The sequence below is a fragment of the Malus sylvestris genome, chromosome 8 (assembly GCF_916048215.2).
Source record: "Malus sylvestris chromosome 8, drMalSylv7.2, whole genome shotgun sequence".
Lineage (NCBI taxonomy): Eukaryota > Viridiplantae > Streptophyta > Magnoliopsida > Rosales > Rosaceae > Malus > Malus sylvestris.
The window spans coordinates 25,459,209-25,472,949 of NC_062267.1; the positions used below are offsets into that span (position 1 = coordinate 25,459,209).

Consider the following 13,741-nt stretch of genomic DNA (forward strand, 5'->3'; position numbering starts at 1 on the left):
GACGAGAAGACTGTCTCATGAAAGTGACAATCCGCAAAATGTGCGGTAAAGAGATCTCCTGTCAAGGGTTCTAAATAGCGAACAATTGATGGTGAATCATAACCAACATAGATTCCCATTTTTCTCTGATGACCCATTTTGGTACATAGTGGCAGCGTTATTGGCACATAAACTATGCACCCAAGTATACGTAAACGCGAGACATTAGACTCGTATTCAATAACCAATTGTAACGGTGAATGAGGTTGGGTAGTGGTGGGCCTCAGGCGGACCAGCATAGCTGCATGCAATATTACATAACCCTATGCAGACACTGGTAGTTTGGTTCGCATAACCAAAGTCTGAGCTATCAATTAAATGCGCTTTATGAAAGTTTCTGCCATGCCGTTTTGGGTGTGAACATGGGGTACAAGATGTTCCACATCAATCTTTACTGACATGCAATAATCGTCAAAAGTCTGTGACGTAAATTATCTAGCGATATCCAGTTGAATAGACTTGATCGGATAATCAGGGTGGTGAGCCATTAGCTTAATAATTTGTGCTAGGAGTTTCGCAAATGAAGCATGGCATATGGACAAAGGCAAACATGTGACCATCGTGTCGATGCATCAACCAACACTATAAAGTATCTAAATGATCCGCATGTTAGTTGGATAGGTCCATAAATATCCCCTTGAATCCTCTGAAAAAAACTTAGGGGGGTTGTGAATAATCTTTGTAATTAAGGATTCAATATTCAAACTTCCCTAAAGAACACGCTTTGCATGGCGGGAATCCAACATAGGGAGGTAAATGATACTCATGCGATGATTTGAAGATACGGTGCATCATGTCAAATCCGGGATGTTCCATGCGGCCATGCTAAAGCAGCAAAGTGCTCTGGAACTCAGGCATAGGGCCGGCCACATGGTGGGCTTATATGCCGCGAATGGTTGTGATGTACGACCCATTCGGGAGACGTTCCAACTTCTCGTGAATATGTTTCTGGTCATATTCGTAAGAAGTGATACAAAGAAATTCAAAACCATTATCTTCAGTAGTTTCAATATGATATTGATTATCTCAAATCTCTAAAACTCAGTAATGTTCTTCCTAAACGTGGAGAATAGATGGCCTCTTTAATGGTTAAGACAATACCAATAGACAACATGATACAAGTCTTTCTGTATCCTTCAATCATGTTAGATGGGTCTGAAAGAGTTGTTAGAGGTGCTTTCTTTGGTATAAAGTTAGTAAAAGAGTGTCGATCACGTAATGGTGTGCATGGAAGCACTATCAGCCAAACAATTAACTTCCCCACTAGACATACCCAGAAATAAATTGATTGAATTGGTCACATGTATAAATATAATTCCATTCATTCAATTAAGCAATTCAAGAAATAATATCCATAAAATAACAATCCATAATTCAAAACAAACCAAAACGAAACAAATTATTCCAAATACTTAGAAAAAATTGTTCAAAATTAAAAGTAAATTACAAAAAAAAAACTACCTCAACTATGGGTCGAACCACAATTTCATACCTCATGTTTAAAAAATGACAAAGTCATACCTCATCTTACGAATTTGTTTCAATGTCATACCTCCGTTAGTTTTTTTGTTAAGTTTTCTGTTAAATGCTGACGTGACGTAAGATGGGCCTTACTCTTTAATCCAAATGCTTTAAAAATTAAATCATAAATTTATTTAAATATTTTAATTAAAAAAATGGGACCCACCCCTACAAACTCATCTTGCTCACCAAATTAATCTTCGTAACCAAACATCCACAATCTCTATCTAATTTCAAACAGAAAACCCCAATTCCCCCCAAACCCTAACCCTAAATTTCAAATTAACCTCAATCACCCCCACATCAATGTCTACACCACCATTGCCATCGCCCACATCCTCCGCTAAGAAGCCTTAGCCAATACCATGGACCCAAGAGGAGACAGTACAGCTAAGGAGGGTCCAACAGAACTCGAGTCAGTGGGAATATTTGGTGGTGATCACATCGACTAGGTGCAGCTACGAGTACAATGAGCCCTCGAAATCCACACGATGTGTTGCCGTAAGATGGAGAAGCTCCTGTAGAGACATCGCACTGTAGAAAATCTTCGTCCTGCTATGTGATGGCATTTTTTTCAATGACTCGCTCTGCAGCGGAGCATCCTTGGGTGGGTCTAGAAAGAACCTTTCAAAGATTTTCAACCTCGCTTCCTACATCGCATTTTTAATCGGCGACTAGTACATTCTCGGCCAGAGGCTAATAGGCATTCGGGTAGAACCGTTAGGCCCATCTTGGGCCGAATATGGGTTTTCAAAAAGGGAAGAGAGAATGGCGACGACGGGAATGGTAGTGGGTGAATTGGGAGTTGCAAGAGAGGAAGAGAGTGAGTGAGGAAGAAAGTTTACCAAGGACCAGGAAAGGAAGAGAGTGAGTGAGTGAATGAGAAAGAGTGTTTTCCCAAGGACTGGGAAGAGACAATGGCGGTGGGTTTTGTTGTTAAGGGTTGCGGGGGAAAATTGCAGAGAAAAAAAAGAAGAGGATTTTGGAACAAAAAAAGGGACAAATGTCACATCTCGGCCTGGGCTTGACTCCGCCGTAGCACGATATTGTCCGCTTTAGGTCCCAACTACGCCTTCACGGTTTTGTTTCTAGGAACCCACATGAGAACTTCCTAGTGGGTCACCCATCATGGGATTGCTCTCGCGTGAACTCGCTTAACTTCGGAGTTCCGATGGAACCCGAAGCCAGTGAGCTCCCAAAATGTCTCGTGCTAGGTAGAGATTGTCATAACTCGGCCTGGGCCCCTACCATATCCCGAGCTCGATTCCGTCGTAGCACGTTATTGTCTGCTTTGGACCCCAACCACACTGTCACGGTTTTGTTTCTGGGAACTCACACGAGAACTTCCTAATGGGTCATCCATCATGGGATTGCTCTCGCACGAACTAGCTTAACTTCGGTGTTCCGATGGAACCCGAAGCCAGTGAGCTTCCAAAAGGCTTCGTGCTAGGTAAAGATGGGAATATACATATAAGGCTTACAGGACCCTCACCCCTGGGCGATCATGTAAACCTTATATGTATATTCCCATTTTTGACACACCTTGACCCGGAATGTCCACTAGGACTCCGAATTGAGTTGTGTTGGCCGACACCTGGAAGGTGATGAAGCCATAAAGTATAATGATGTGAAAAATGTGAATAAATTTAAACCTAAAAATGCCTAAATACCAGAGTGCGCGGTGAGCGGGTGTGAACCCATTTCACATGCATTGTCATAGCATAAGTAAGGTATAGTAGTATGGGTAAGAATCATACCCTTAAAGGTAGCCATTTATATTGAGAATCGCCAAGAATCCTCATCGATACGAACTTTCAGTAGCTAAAAACCTAGAGGGGCTCAAAATCGAAAATGTGAGTGGGCAATAACAAACCTTTTTAAAACCATTTCTCGTTCCAAAATAATAATAACCCCTCATTGTAAAACCCATATAATTTCCCAAAAAATAATAATACATACATATATAAAAATCATGCTCGAGAATAGTGAAAACCAAGTATATGCCATGTCAAGTATCTCAGCAATGATATAAGTAAGCCAGGTAAAATAAATCAATGTAAAATGATATGTCAGCCGGAGTCACCTAACATGACTTGTACGGCTGAGCCTATAGCTCATCTACCAATTCCTGCACACGAATCAAAACCATATTAGGTGGTTCCGACTTGTAGGTAACTTGTGATACTTCGCACAACCTTCATGTGATCATAGCACTTGAGCGTATCTATTTACACCCAGCCAAAACGCCCTTTGAGGCAAAGACGTTGACTTATGTTGACCGCCTTGTCGTGTCATGTAAGGTTCATTTTCTTAGCGTATTCTCATAATACTTGTCGCTACAGACGCGTGGGCCCAAATCGGACAATATTGTGCTACAGCGGAGTCGAGCCAGGGACATGGTGAGGGCCCGGGCCGGGATGTGACAATTTGGTATCAGAGCCAATCCCTGGCCGGAAGTGTGCCGACGAGGACGTCGGGCCCCTAAGGAAGGTGAATTGTAAGATCCCACATCGCCTAGGGGTGAGGATCATGTAAGTCTTATATGTATATTCCTATCTCTACCTAGCACAAGGCATTTTGGGAGCTCATTGACTTCGGGTTCCATCGGAACTTCGAAGTTAAGCGAGTTCGTGCGAGAGCAATCCCATGATGGGTGACCTACTGGGAAGTTCGAGGTATTTTAGGAGCTCACTGGCTTCGGGTTCCATCGGAACTCCGAAGTTAAGCGAGTTCGCGCGAGAGCAATCCCATAATGGGTGACCCACTGGGAAGTTCTCGTGTGAGTTCCTAGAAACAAAACCGTGAGGGCGTGGTTGAGGCCCAAAGCGAACAATATTGTGCTACGACGGAGTAGAGCTCGGGATGTGGTAAGGGCCCAGGCCGGGATATGACAACAAAGGTAGGGGACGGATGGAGTAGGGAAAAAGATAGGGGATGGGGGTGGATCCCATAATTTCTTAATAATTTTTTTAAATGATTTTCTATATTTATTAAATTTTTTGTTGAAATATATTTATTAGTATTTAATTAATTTTTTAATTTAGTTAGGTAAGGATGTGGGTCCCATGCTTGCCAGCTCATAATTTAACAGTCAAACTTAACAGAAAAATTGACATAGGTATGACTGCAATGAATTTGTAAGATGAGGTATGACATTGTCGTTTTTAATGAGGTATGAGATTGTGGTTCGACCCATATTTGAGGTAGTTTTGCTTAATTTACCCAAAATTAAACCATAAACCTATAAAATACCCTAGTGGGTTCGGCCACTGGAGGTAAAACACCCTAAAACATGTCTAAAATTTATTCATCCATAGGAGCTGATGCTTCCTAAAAATCTGATATCTCCATAGATGTAGCAGCATCTTCCGGATGATCCACATGTGCAAAGTTAGACTCACAACGGGAATGATACTTGGCAATAACCTCGAGGGTAGCTCGGAATATGCATGACCAATGATATTTTGATCCACGGCAGTAGCACATGTCCATTTCGGTGGAAGTCGATTGAACGGGATCTTTTCCCTTGTTCTTGAAGTTTGGGGCCTTAGGGATAAGGGGTTGGCACTGCTGCATCACATTTCCTCTTTTGGGTGGGCCTTGATTCTTTTGACCTTGGGCCTATGGTGGGGCTTGCCACCCATTGCCACGACCACGACGATTCTTATGTCGTTTGTGGTTACTAGAATTGGTCGCATGCGCTTCAGGTGTGGCGTTTGAGCCAGTCGGTTGAGCATGATAATTCTACATCAGAAGCTGGTTTTGTTTTTTAGCTAAAAGTAAAACAAAGATTAAATCTGAAAATTTGGTGAACTTTTAAGCCCTATATTGTTGATGCAGGATAATATTTGTGGCATAGAAGGTCGAATAGGTCTTCTTCAGAAGATCTAATTCGGTTAGTTCCACTTTACAGAATTTCAGTAGTGATGGATTCTACAAACTCTAGAGTTGTATTCATTCACGGACTTAAAGTTTTGAAAGCGAAGATGATGTCAGTCGTGTCTTGCTTCAGGTAAGTAGATGTCTTTCTGGTGATCGAAACGGTCGGCCAGAGTAAGCCAGAGGGTGCATGGGTCATTCTTCGCGAAGTACTCGGTTTGCAGTGCATCATGGATGTGTCTTCGAATGAAGATTATTGCAGTAGCTTTCTGAGCTTCGTCGACAAGTTTGTCGTCAGTAGGTGCCTTGTTGGTGACTCTAATACCCTTTGCAGTAAGATAAAGCTTCACGTCTTGAACCCACTTCAGGTAGTTTCTTCCAGATACTTCCGGAGCAGTGAAATCGAGCTTGCTCAAGTTCGACATGTCCCTAAAACGAAGGGTACAACAAAAACGTGGTTAGTCATATGGTGATCCATAGACATACATTGTAGGACATTCATGTTCTATAGACATGTATTGGTTTTATTTATGCATGAAAACTACAGGTTTCATGTGGTAAGTTTTGAATGAAAACTTCAGGTTTCAAAGGCACTAAATATGAAAGTACATGTTAAATTTAGTTTATGAACGATTAGTTCATAAAGGAGAGGTTCATGCAAGAAACACAGAATGCAATATGTTGATTGAAGTGTAGTGGATTTAAGTTGTTTCAGGAACTCAAGTGTGAGAACTTCGGGACTACGAAATGATGTCAACGGTTCAAAGTATAAAAATAAATTATTGAATCGTTAATGTCCAAAAGTGATATTCATGTCAATAATTTTGGATTAATTATCATATTAATGGACTGTAGGTCACTTTTAATTAATTCAATAGATCGGGACCAAACGGGGTCGATCGTGGAAGCAAGAATAATAATAACATTCAGGTTAAAATTATTTAAAATGCCAAAATTAGCATTGGATTTGAAAAACCATAGCCCAATAGCATTTGGGCTTGGGTGCTGTGAGTAGGGCAAAGCCCTAGAGGCTTTTGGGCCTCAGGTTTGGTTGCTAAGCAGCCCACATGTGGTTGCAGGCCATGGGCCGAGGGTTCTGGGTGAGCACAGTAGCAATAGCTGCCGGAATTGGGCCAAAATTGGACTTGGGTGTAGGCCTAACAAAAGCTGGCCTTTGGGTTGGTTCGAGGACGCCTAGCCGAAGCTAGGTTTTGGGTTTTGGGCTCGGGGCAGGTCAAGCCTAGCAACAAAGGTTGTGGGCGAATGGGCCAAAGATTGGGCAAAGCCTAATGAGTTATAGGCTACTGCAGGCAAGCCTGTCATGGGCAAAAGGAAGCTCGGTAGCATTGGGTTGCTGGAGTTGGGCCAGGGACTCGGAACAATGGGCCAAGAAGGTTGCAGGTTTTCTTGGTTGGGCTAAAGGACTGCAAGCCCTATGAAGCTAATTAGACCGAAGGTCTAGGGTTCGGGTCAGCGCAGCAAAGCACAAAGGGCTGTTGCTATATGGTCCAAGGTGTCAAACAACATTGTTTCATGACATGCTCTACACAGTTGGGTTTCAGGCCAACGATAATGGTTCGGCGGAGCCACAGTAGTGGTGCGGCGGCTGTGCCGGTTCCCATTATTATTATTATTATTTATTACTCCTAAAATATTACGATAAAGATATAATAACTTACTGAAATTATAAAGCCAATAAAATTAGTTACTAACGAGAAAACAGTTATTAGCATTGGACAGAACAGAAAAAATGATAAATGAACTCCAAAAAACTAGCTTTGCACCGGTACGTAGGGACTCTTCAGTAATTACCCCTCGCCCCCAAACCGTGACGGTGAAAGCTGAGCGCGCATACGCGCTAGAGTGGACAAAATTATTTTTGGAGTGGAAATAACATTGTCCAGAAGAAATTAAAAAAAAAGAAAAAAGAAAGAGGAAATAAAAGTTAAGCGCCAAAACATATTGATTCCCACTCTTTGTCCGAATAATCTCTGATACTTTGATTTTAGTCGCCTAACCGTAATCGCATTACTACTCGCCGCCTTCGTGACGCGCTCGTACGGAGGTGAATCGTCAACGTGCTTGACGCTGTACGAACATGGCGGTGCACCGGCGGTTTTCGAGTCCCAAGATTGGCTTCAATGGAGGCACTCCGACGGGTATGCTTCCCACTCTCGAAGCATGTCCAGCTGTGAAACGGCCGTGCTCGAAGATCGTACAAGGCCGCTGGAGGATCGCATTCTCTGCGCTCTCAACGTCCGCATTCCCTTTTCTGGTGCGTTCCGCAACCTCTCTCTTTCTCTCTCGCTGATTTGACAATAAATTGGGGCTTAGTCTGATTTTCTTTCACGCAGGTAATGGTGGTGGAATTGAGGAGGTTAGAGTTGGAATTGTTGCTGTTTTTGATGGTCATAGTGGTAGTGAAGCTAGTGATATGGCTTCCAAGCAGTTACTGGAGTATTTCGCTCTGCATATGCATTTTCTTGTCAGTGCTTCGTATTCTGCTATGTTGGAGAATGCTGCCTCAAGAACAGCAAGATTGCATAATTCGGATGGCTTTCAAGATCCTCAAGATTCCGATATTACTAGGTGGTTTTTGTTTGTTTGAATAAATTCTTTAGTTTTATTTGCTTTAATATTTTCATAATTTTGGTATTAATTTTAATTTAAGTTCACTGATCATTTCTCAGGATCGAGCATTCATTGCAACCCCACTTTGATGCATTTTTCCAGTCGGACATTTTGAAAGAAGCGTTGTTGAGGGCAATTCATGATATTGATGCAAAATTTTCCATAGTATATCAACTTTTCTCTGCTTACTTAAAAATGTTCTTTTGCTTAATGTGTTATATCCAATTACTCTTATGTTGATCTTGCTCTTATATCCTTATACTTTCAAAGGAAGCATCTGCAAAAAATATTAGTTCAGGTTCTACAGCCACGATTGTACTACTAGCTAATGGTCAAATTTTAGTTGCCAATATTGGAGACTCGAAGGCTTTTTTGTGCTCGGAAAAATCTATGTATCCTGCTGAGGCTGAAGGTCAGAGAGGTTTTATCTCGTATCTTGTAATGGAATGTTTATTGTTTTAAAACACATGCATTTTGGGTATAATGAGAACGCATATTTTTTTTATTTCTGTGTGCTTGAAAATGCATAGGATTTGCTGTTTAGTTTTAATTTCAAAAGATCAAATGATGGTCGAGGATATTTATTCTCTTGTTTTCGTACTGCAGCCACTTGTCCGAGGCTATACACTCAGGAGAGGCATAAATGTAATAATGGTCCTGTTTCACGTCCAAGAAACTATGAAATGTTTGAATTGGCCAACCCTGAGGTAATGACTTTTTCTGCCAAGGAATTGACAAGAGACCATCATCCAGGCAGAGATGATGAAAAGTTTCGGGTGGAAACTGCTGGTGGCTATGATCTTTCATGGGGTGGTGTGCCTCGTGTAAATCATATTTCACAACCAATTGGTCGTGTCTCAATTAAAAGGTGAGGTTCAGTGACAACAAGAAACTATGTAAACGGTAAACCCCATTTGATCCTATTGTACTTTGGCAAGAGCTTCTGATTTAGGGTATGTTAATGATTCATTCAAATTTGGTTAGTACTCATCAACCTAATTTATGCTTTTACTCAAATTCTGTTTTCGCTCTTGATTGTCATCAGGTTTGGCGTTCTCTCTGCACCAGAGTTGACAGATTGGCAACCCCTGACTGTAAATGATACCTACCTTGTAGCTGCATCTGTTGGAGTTTTCAGGAAACTGAGCGTGCAGGATGTTTGTGACTTAATGTTGGCAGCACAGAGATATACTCCTGGGAGATCAGAGTTGTCTTCGCCCTGTTCATATTCATTAGCTGACTGCATAGTAAATACTGCAATGGAAAAGGGGAGTGTGGGCGGTGTAGCAGCTGTAGTCGTCACATTGGTATCTACTGGTTTGCAGAAAGTTTGTTGAAGGAAAGATCAGTTGAAGAGAGGCCTTTAAAGTTAGTTGAATGTTCAGGTGAGTTTCTTATGCTTTTAAACCTTCTTCAGTACCTTAATTGCACGGGGAGGATTTGCAATCTTACTTTGTAAGAATGCAAGATTAAAGTGATTAGTAATATCAATTGAAGTGGTTGACTGGTCGCAAGACTCGCAACCTTGGTACATTGATGAACAAAAGGGAGCATCTCATACAAAGATATCAAAGAAGGGAACAAATGACAAGTAGAATTTCTTTTGATACCATATTTAAGAACATCATCACATGAATTCTTTCCTAATGTTTTACACTGGTTAATACAGTCTTTTGATAATTCTTTAATTTGCATTGATCAGGCAATGTCTCTGCATATGACCTAAAGAAAATGGACCATGCTCATGTCGCTAATTCCAAATTTGAGAGGTTACTGGTAAGCCTTAAATCAAATTACTTTGTCATTTTACATATTCTTTTTTTCTCCTAATGTAGACTTCCTTTCTGTTTGTAGCCGTTGAGTTACTTGGATCTTTATAGTAGACTTCCATTTTGCTTGTAGCCGTTGAGAAAATTGGATGGCTAACTGTCAATAGAATGAATAATGCTTACTTTTACCATATTGGCTGTTCAGCAGCTTGATGAACGTGCAGATTACATGTTGCAAGCAACAGACAAGCACAAAAGTCATCAGTTTGACATGCCTCAGGTTCAATCGGATACCGCTGACCAACTGTATGGTAAGTGATGCAGGTGCCAAATCCAGGACTTCATTGCATGTTAGTGTTGGAAATATACTTAGTATTAATAACGTGTGATATTGTTGTTGCTTGTAATTAGTTCAATGGCAAGCCTGTGAAGTCGCTCTACAAACTGTCTTTGAAATTTTCTCTTCTTACTATGCAATTAATTATATTGTCTAGAGTCACTCAACACACAAAAAAGCACTTAACACATAAGTGCACACACACATGCACATTCCTGATGTACAGTAGAAGCTAGAAATTGAGACGAACAAGGCTTACCAGAATTCTATTGCATTGGTATATTTTACACACAGAAACTTTTACTGTTTCCTTTTGTTCTGATTTTAGGCGGACCTCTTATGCTGTTCCATAACCTGGATTTGTGTATGCACCTGCCAATGACTGGCGACAATGCTAAGAACCAATCTACAAATTCTGGAGGCTCTTCAACGTCCCTTCCTCTGTTTGATTCAATTTCATTCGACAAAGCTGGTTTAAATAGTGAATCATTTGAATATTCAGTGCCTCAGAGGAGGTACAAATATTTTCTTTACTTGATTGTCTCTGCATGGTGTCCTTGGTGAAGTAGATCATAAGACCAGAATGTTGTGACTTTGACATAAGATAATATCTTGAAATCATATTTGTACAACTGCAGAGTTTGTATGTGGGCAATATCTGGTTTTTACTGAAGTTTGGTTGGAGTCTTTGATCTTAGTTTTGACTTGATGTATATGTGCATAATCATTCATTCACGCTCACAATGAAGAGCAGAGGAGAAATTCCATTGCTTGCTGTAGTGGTCTTGTGTATCTACTTGATTAAATTTCACTTGCAAGTGTGATGTATATTCATTTGAAAATATATCATGGTGTTTATATCCATTCTCCTGCAAGTGAGATGCCACCTGTTTTTTGCTCTTTTAAGTTTATGCTTATGCTATACTCTAACTATGCCGTATGTTGATTTGATACTGTATCTTATTGCCAGAAGATATCTAAGAAACATTGTCCTGACTGGCTGGTAGGTATGTTCTAAGAAAGCGGTTTGGCTGTGGATCATATGGAGAAGTATGGCTGGCTTATAATCCGGACTATCATCAAGACAGCAATGCTTCATACTCGAGTGGGAAAAATAACACTATATCTAGTTATCTTTTTATTTTTATGACACACACTTTAGGGATTAACTCATTTGCTCACTATTTTCATGCAGGCCCTCCTGATGACAACTTGTTCATTTTAAAACGCATAATGGTAAATTCCTTTGTTCACTTAAAGTTTGCAACCAGATGTGGTTCAGTAGATCCTGATATTATTTTCACTGTGCAGTGGATCATGTTTAGCATTAGCTGTATTTCTTTTAAACTTATTTTCAATTTTTTTTTTGCAAAACCTGATTTTGTTCTGTTTTCTTTTAATGTATAGTAGCTTGATTTGTACTAAAATGAAGACATTGACAAGTAAACACTGTGAAGACATTGACAAGTAACACTGAAAACTAAGACGTGCTTCACACAGCATTAGACCAAAATTGGGTTTGTCAGAATTAACATCCTAATAGATACTTTTGCCCATCTTAAGAACTGTTGCCTAGTTATTTCTTAAGTTGTTGGTCTGTTTCTCATTCTTTTGTATTTCCAATGAAGTTGGACTGTTAAGATCATTCGACAAATACATCAGAATATTCAATTTAAATCTTGTATCAGGCTTGTGCTTTAAAAGCGTGCTGAGACTATAAGCTCTTACTAGTTCTTGATGTTTCATCCATTGGTACTGTCTCACAGTCATGCTTCCTCTGTTGACTAAAACATAAATGGTTATATGGAGTTCCATGTTTGGTTAGTTCTTGTTTATTGAATATTTTTAGAGATAAGAGTTATGATATTTCATGGAATATCTTTCGATGAATTTTTACAGCTGGTATTATTCTAAATTCTTAATAGCGGTCTGACTGGGAATTTGTTAATTATCTCACAGGTGGAGAGAGGGGCTTCTGTTTACTTAAGTGGTTTAAGGGAAAAGCATTTTGGAGATTTTTTCCTAAAAGCCTCTTCTTGTGTTGAAGGTTCGGTATCAGTTGGAGCACTAAGCTTTGTCTTTAATAATTCTCAATTGAATTTCGATAACCTGTTACTCTAATCAACTGACTCAATGTCATATGGAATAGGAATGCGTAGAGGTTTTTGTGAAGAAGGTTTGAAACATATTGCAAGATATGTAGAGTCGGTGGAGTCTTGCGTAAATGAAATATGGCTTGCATTTCATCATGAGGGTATTTCGCTGTCAAAGCTGATGTATACTGTGGGAGATGACACGGATGTTGATGAAGTCGAGCATTTCCAGATCTTGCGTCCATCACAATGGTTGCACTGGTTGAAGACAACAAAAGAAGGACAGGAGCAAATGCGCAGTCTGATATGGCAGTTGGTAGGTCACATATTTAATTTCTATGAAACTATTTTGTTACTCTGTAAAATACTGAGTCTCATAGCTAGCTTGTATAGGAGGTTTCTTGGATTTGATGGATGCCTTACCCTTAATTTGTACAGTTTTGGGATTGTCTCATTCTTTTGCTAGGTAAAACAACTTGTGGTAAATATCAATGATAAATTTCCAAAAAAAATAAATTTTAAACCAGCAAAGAAATAATACTTAATCTTGTTCAGCAGATTGCATTAGATCCAAAGATTGTGGGTTGCCTGTGCATGCGTGGGTTTGTTGTCATAACCTAAACCAGTTAACCGTGCTTTGTTGTAATTAGTCTTAAATTGGTTCTTTTTCTGTATGTTTTTGGGTAACCATATTTGTCCCTTTTTTTGCTTTTATGACCAACACACTCATTAAATACATGGCCCTTCTTGATCTCTCCCAGCTGACTGCGTTGAAATCCTGCCATGACCGCAAAATTACCCACCGAGATATCAAGCCTGGTGAGTGTTCAAGCATCTTTCAATGGTTTGCCCTTCAAGTAACTGCCCTCTTCTTGGCTATAGAACCTTTTTTTTTTTGTGTGCGCCTTAGAAACTTAACTGCACTTTTGGCAGGAAACATTGTCATATGTTTTGAAGACAAACACAGTGGGAAATGTCTGAAAAAAAATTCACTTGGAGAGAAGAAAGTCAGCTTTCAAGTATAGGTTTTTCTTACTGTTCACCTTTATACTTGCATGTGTCTTTTTATGTTTATGTTGTTAAATGGTTTGGAATGGTGATTGATGCCTTCAATTGGGACAATACTTTAGGCACATTATCGACTTTGGGAGCGCAATAGATGAATTTACACTCAAGAACTTATATGGCTCTAGTGGACCATCTAGGTATCGCGTTTATTCATTGTGTCAATTTTATCAAATCATATAATGGTTTTACTGATAGTCACTGGTTTTGTGCTTCAATAAAGATGAACAAACCAATGAGTATACTCCTCCCGAGGACTTACTCTATGCTGATTGGTATGAAGGGCCAACGAGCACGAGATTGAAGTATGTTCATCTTTTATAAATTTAGCTCATTTACTTAAATTGCATTTTGTTTGTCAGTGATCTAATAATAAATGCTATTGTATGTGACTGATGGACTAAATT

At 39.9% G+C, this 13,741-nt stretch overlaps 1 pseudogene; it reads left to right on the top strand.

Moving 5' to 3' along the window:
* The first annotated feature begins 7,434 nt into the window (after positions 1–7,434).
* Positions 7,435–13,447, top strand: LOC126631475 (probable protein phosphatase 2C 51; annotated as a pseudogene).
* Positions 13,448–13,741: the final 294 nt, after the last annotated feature.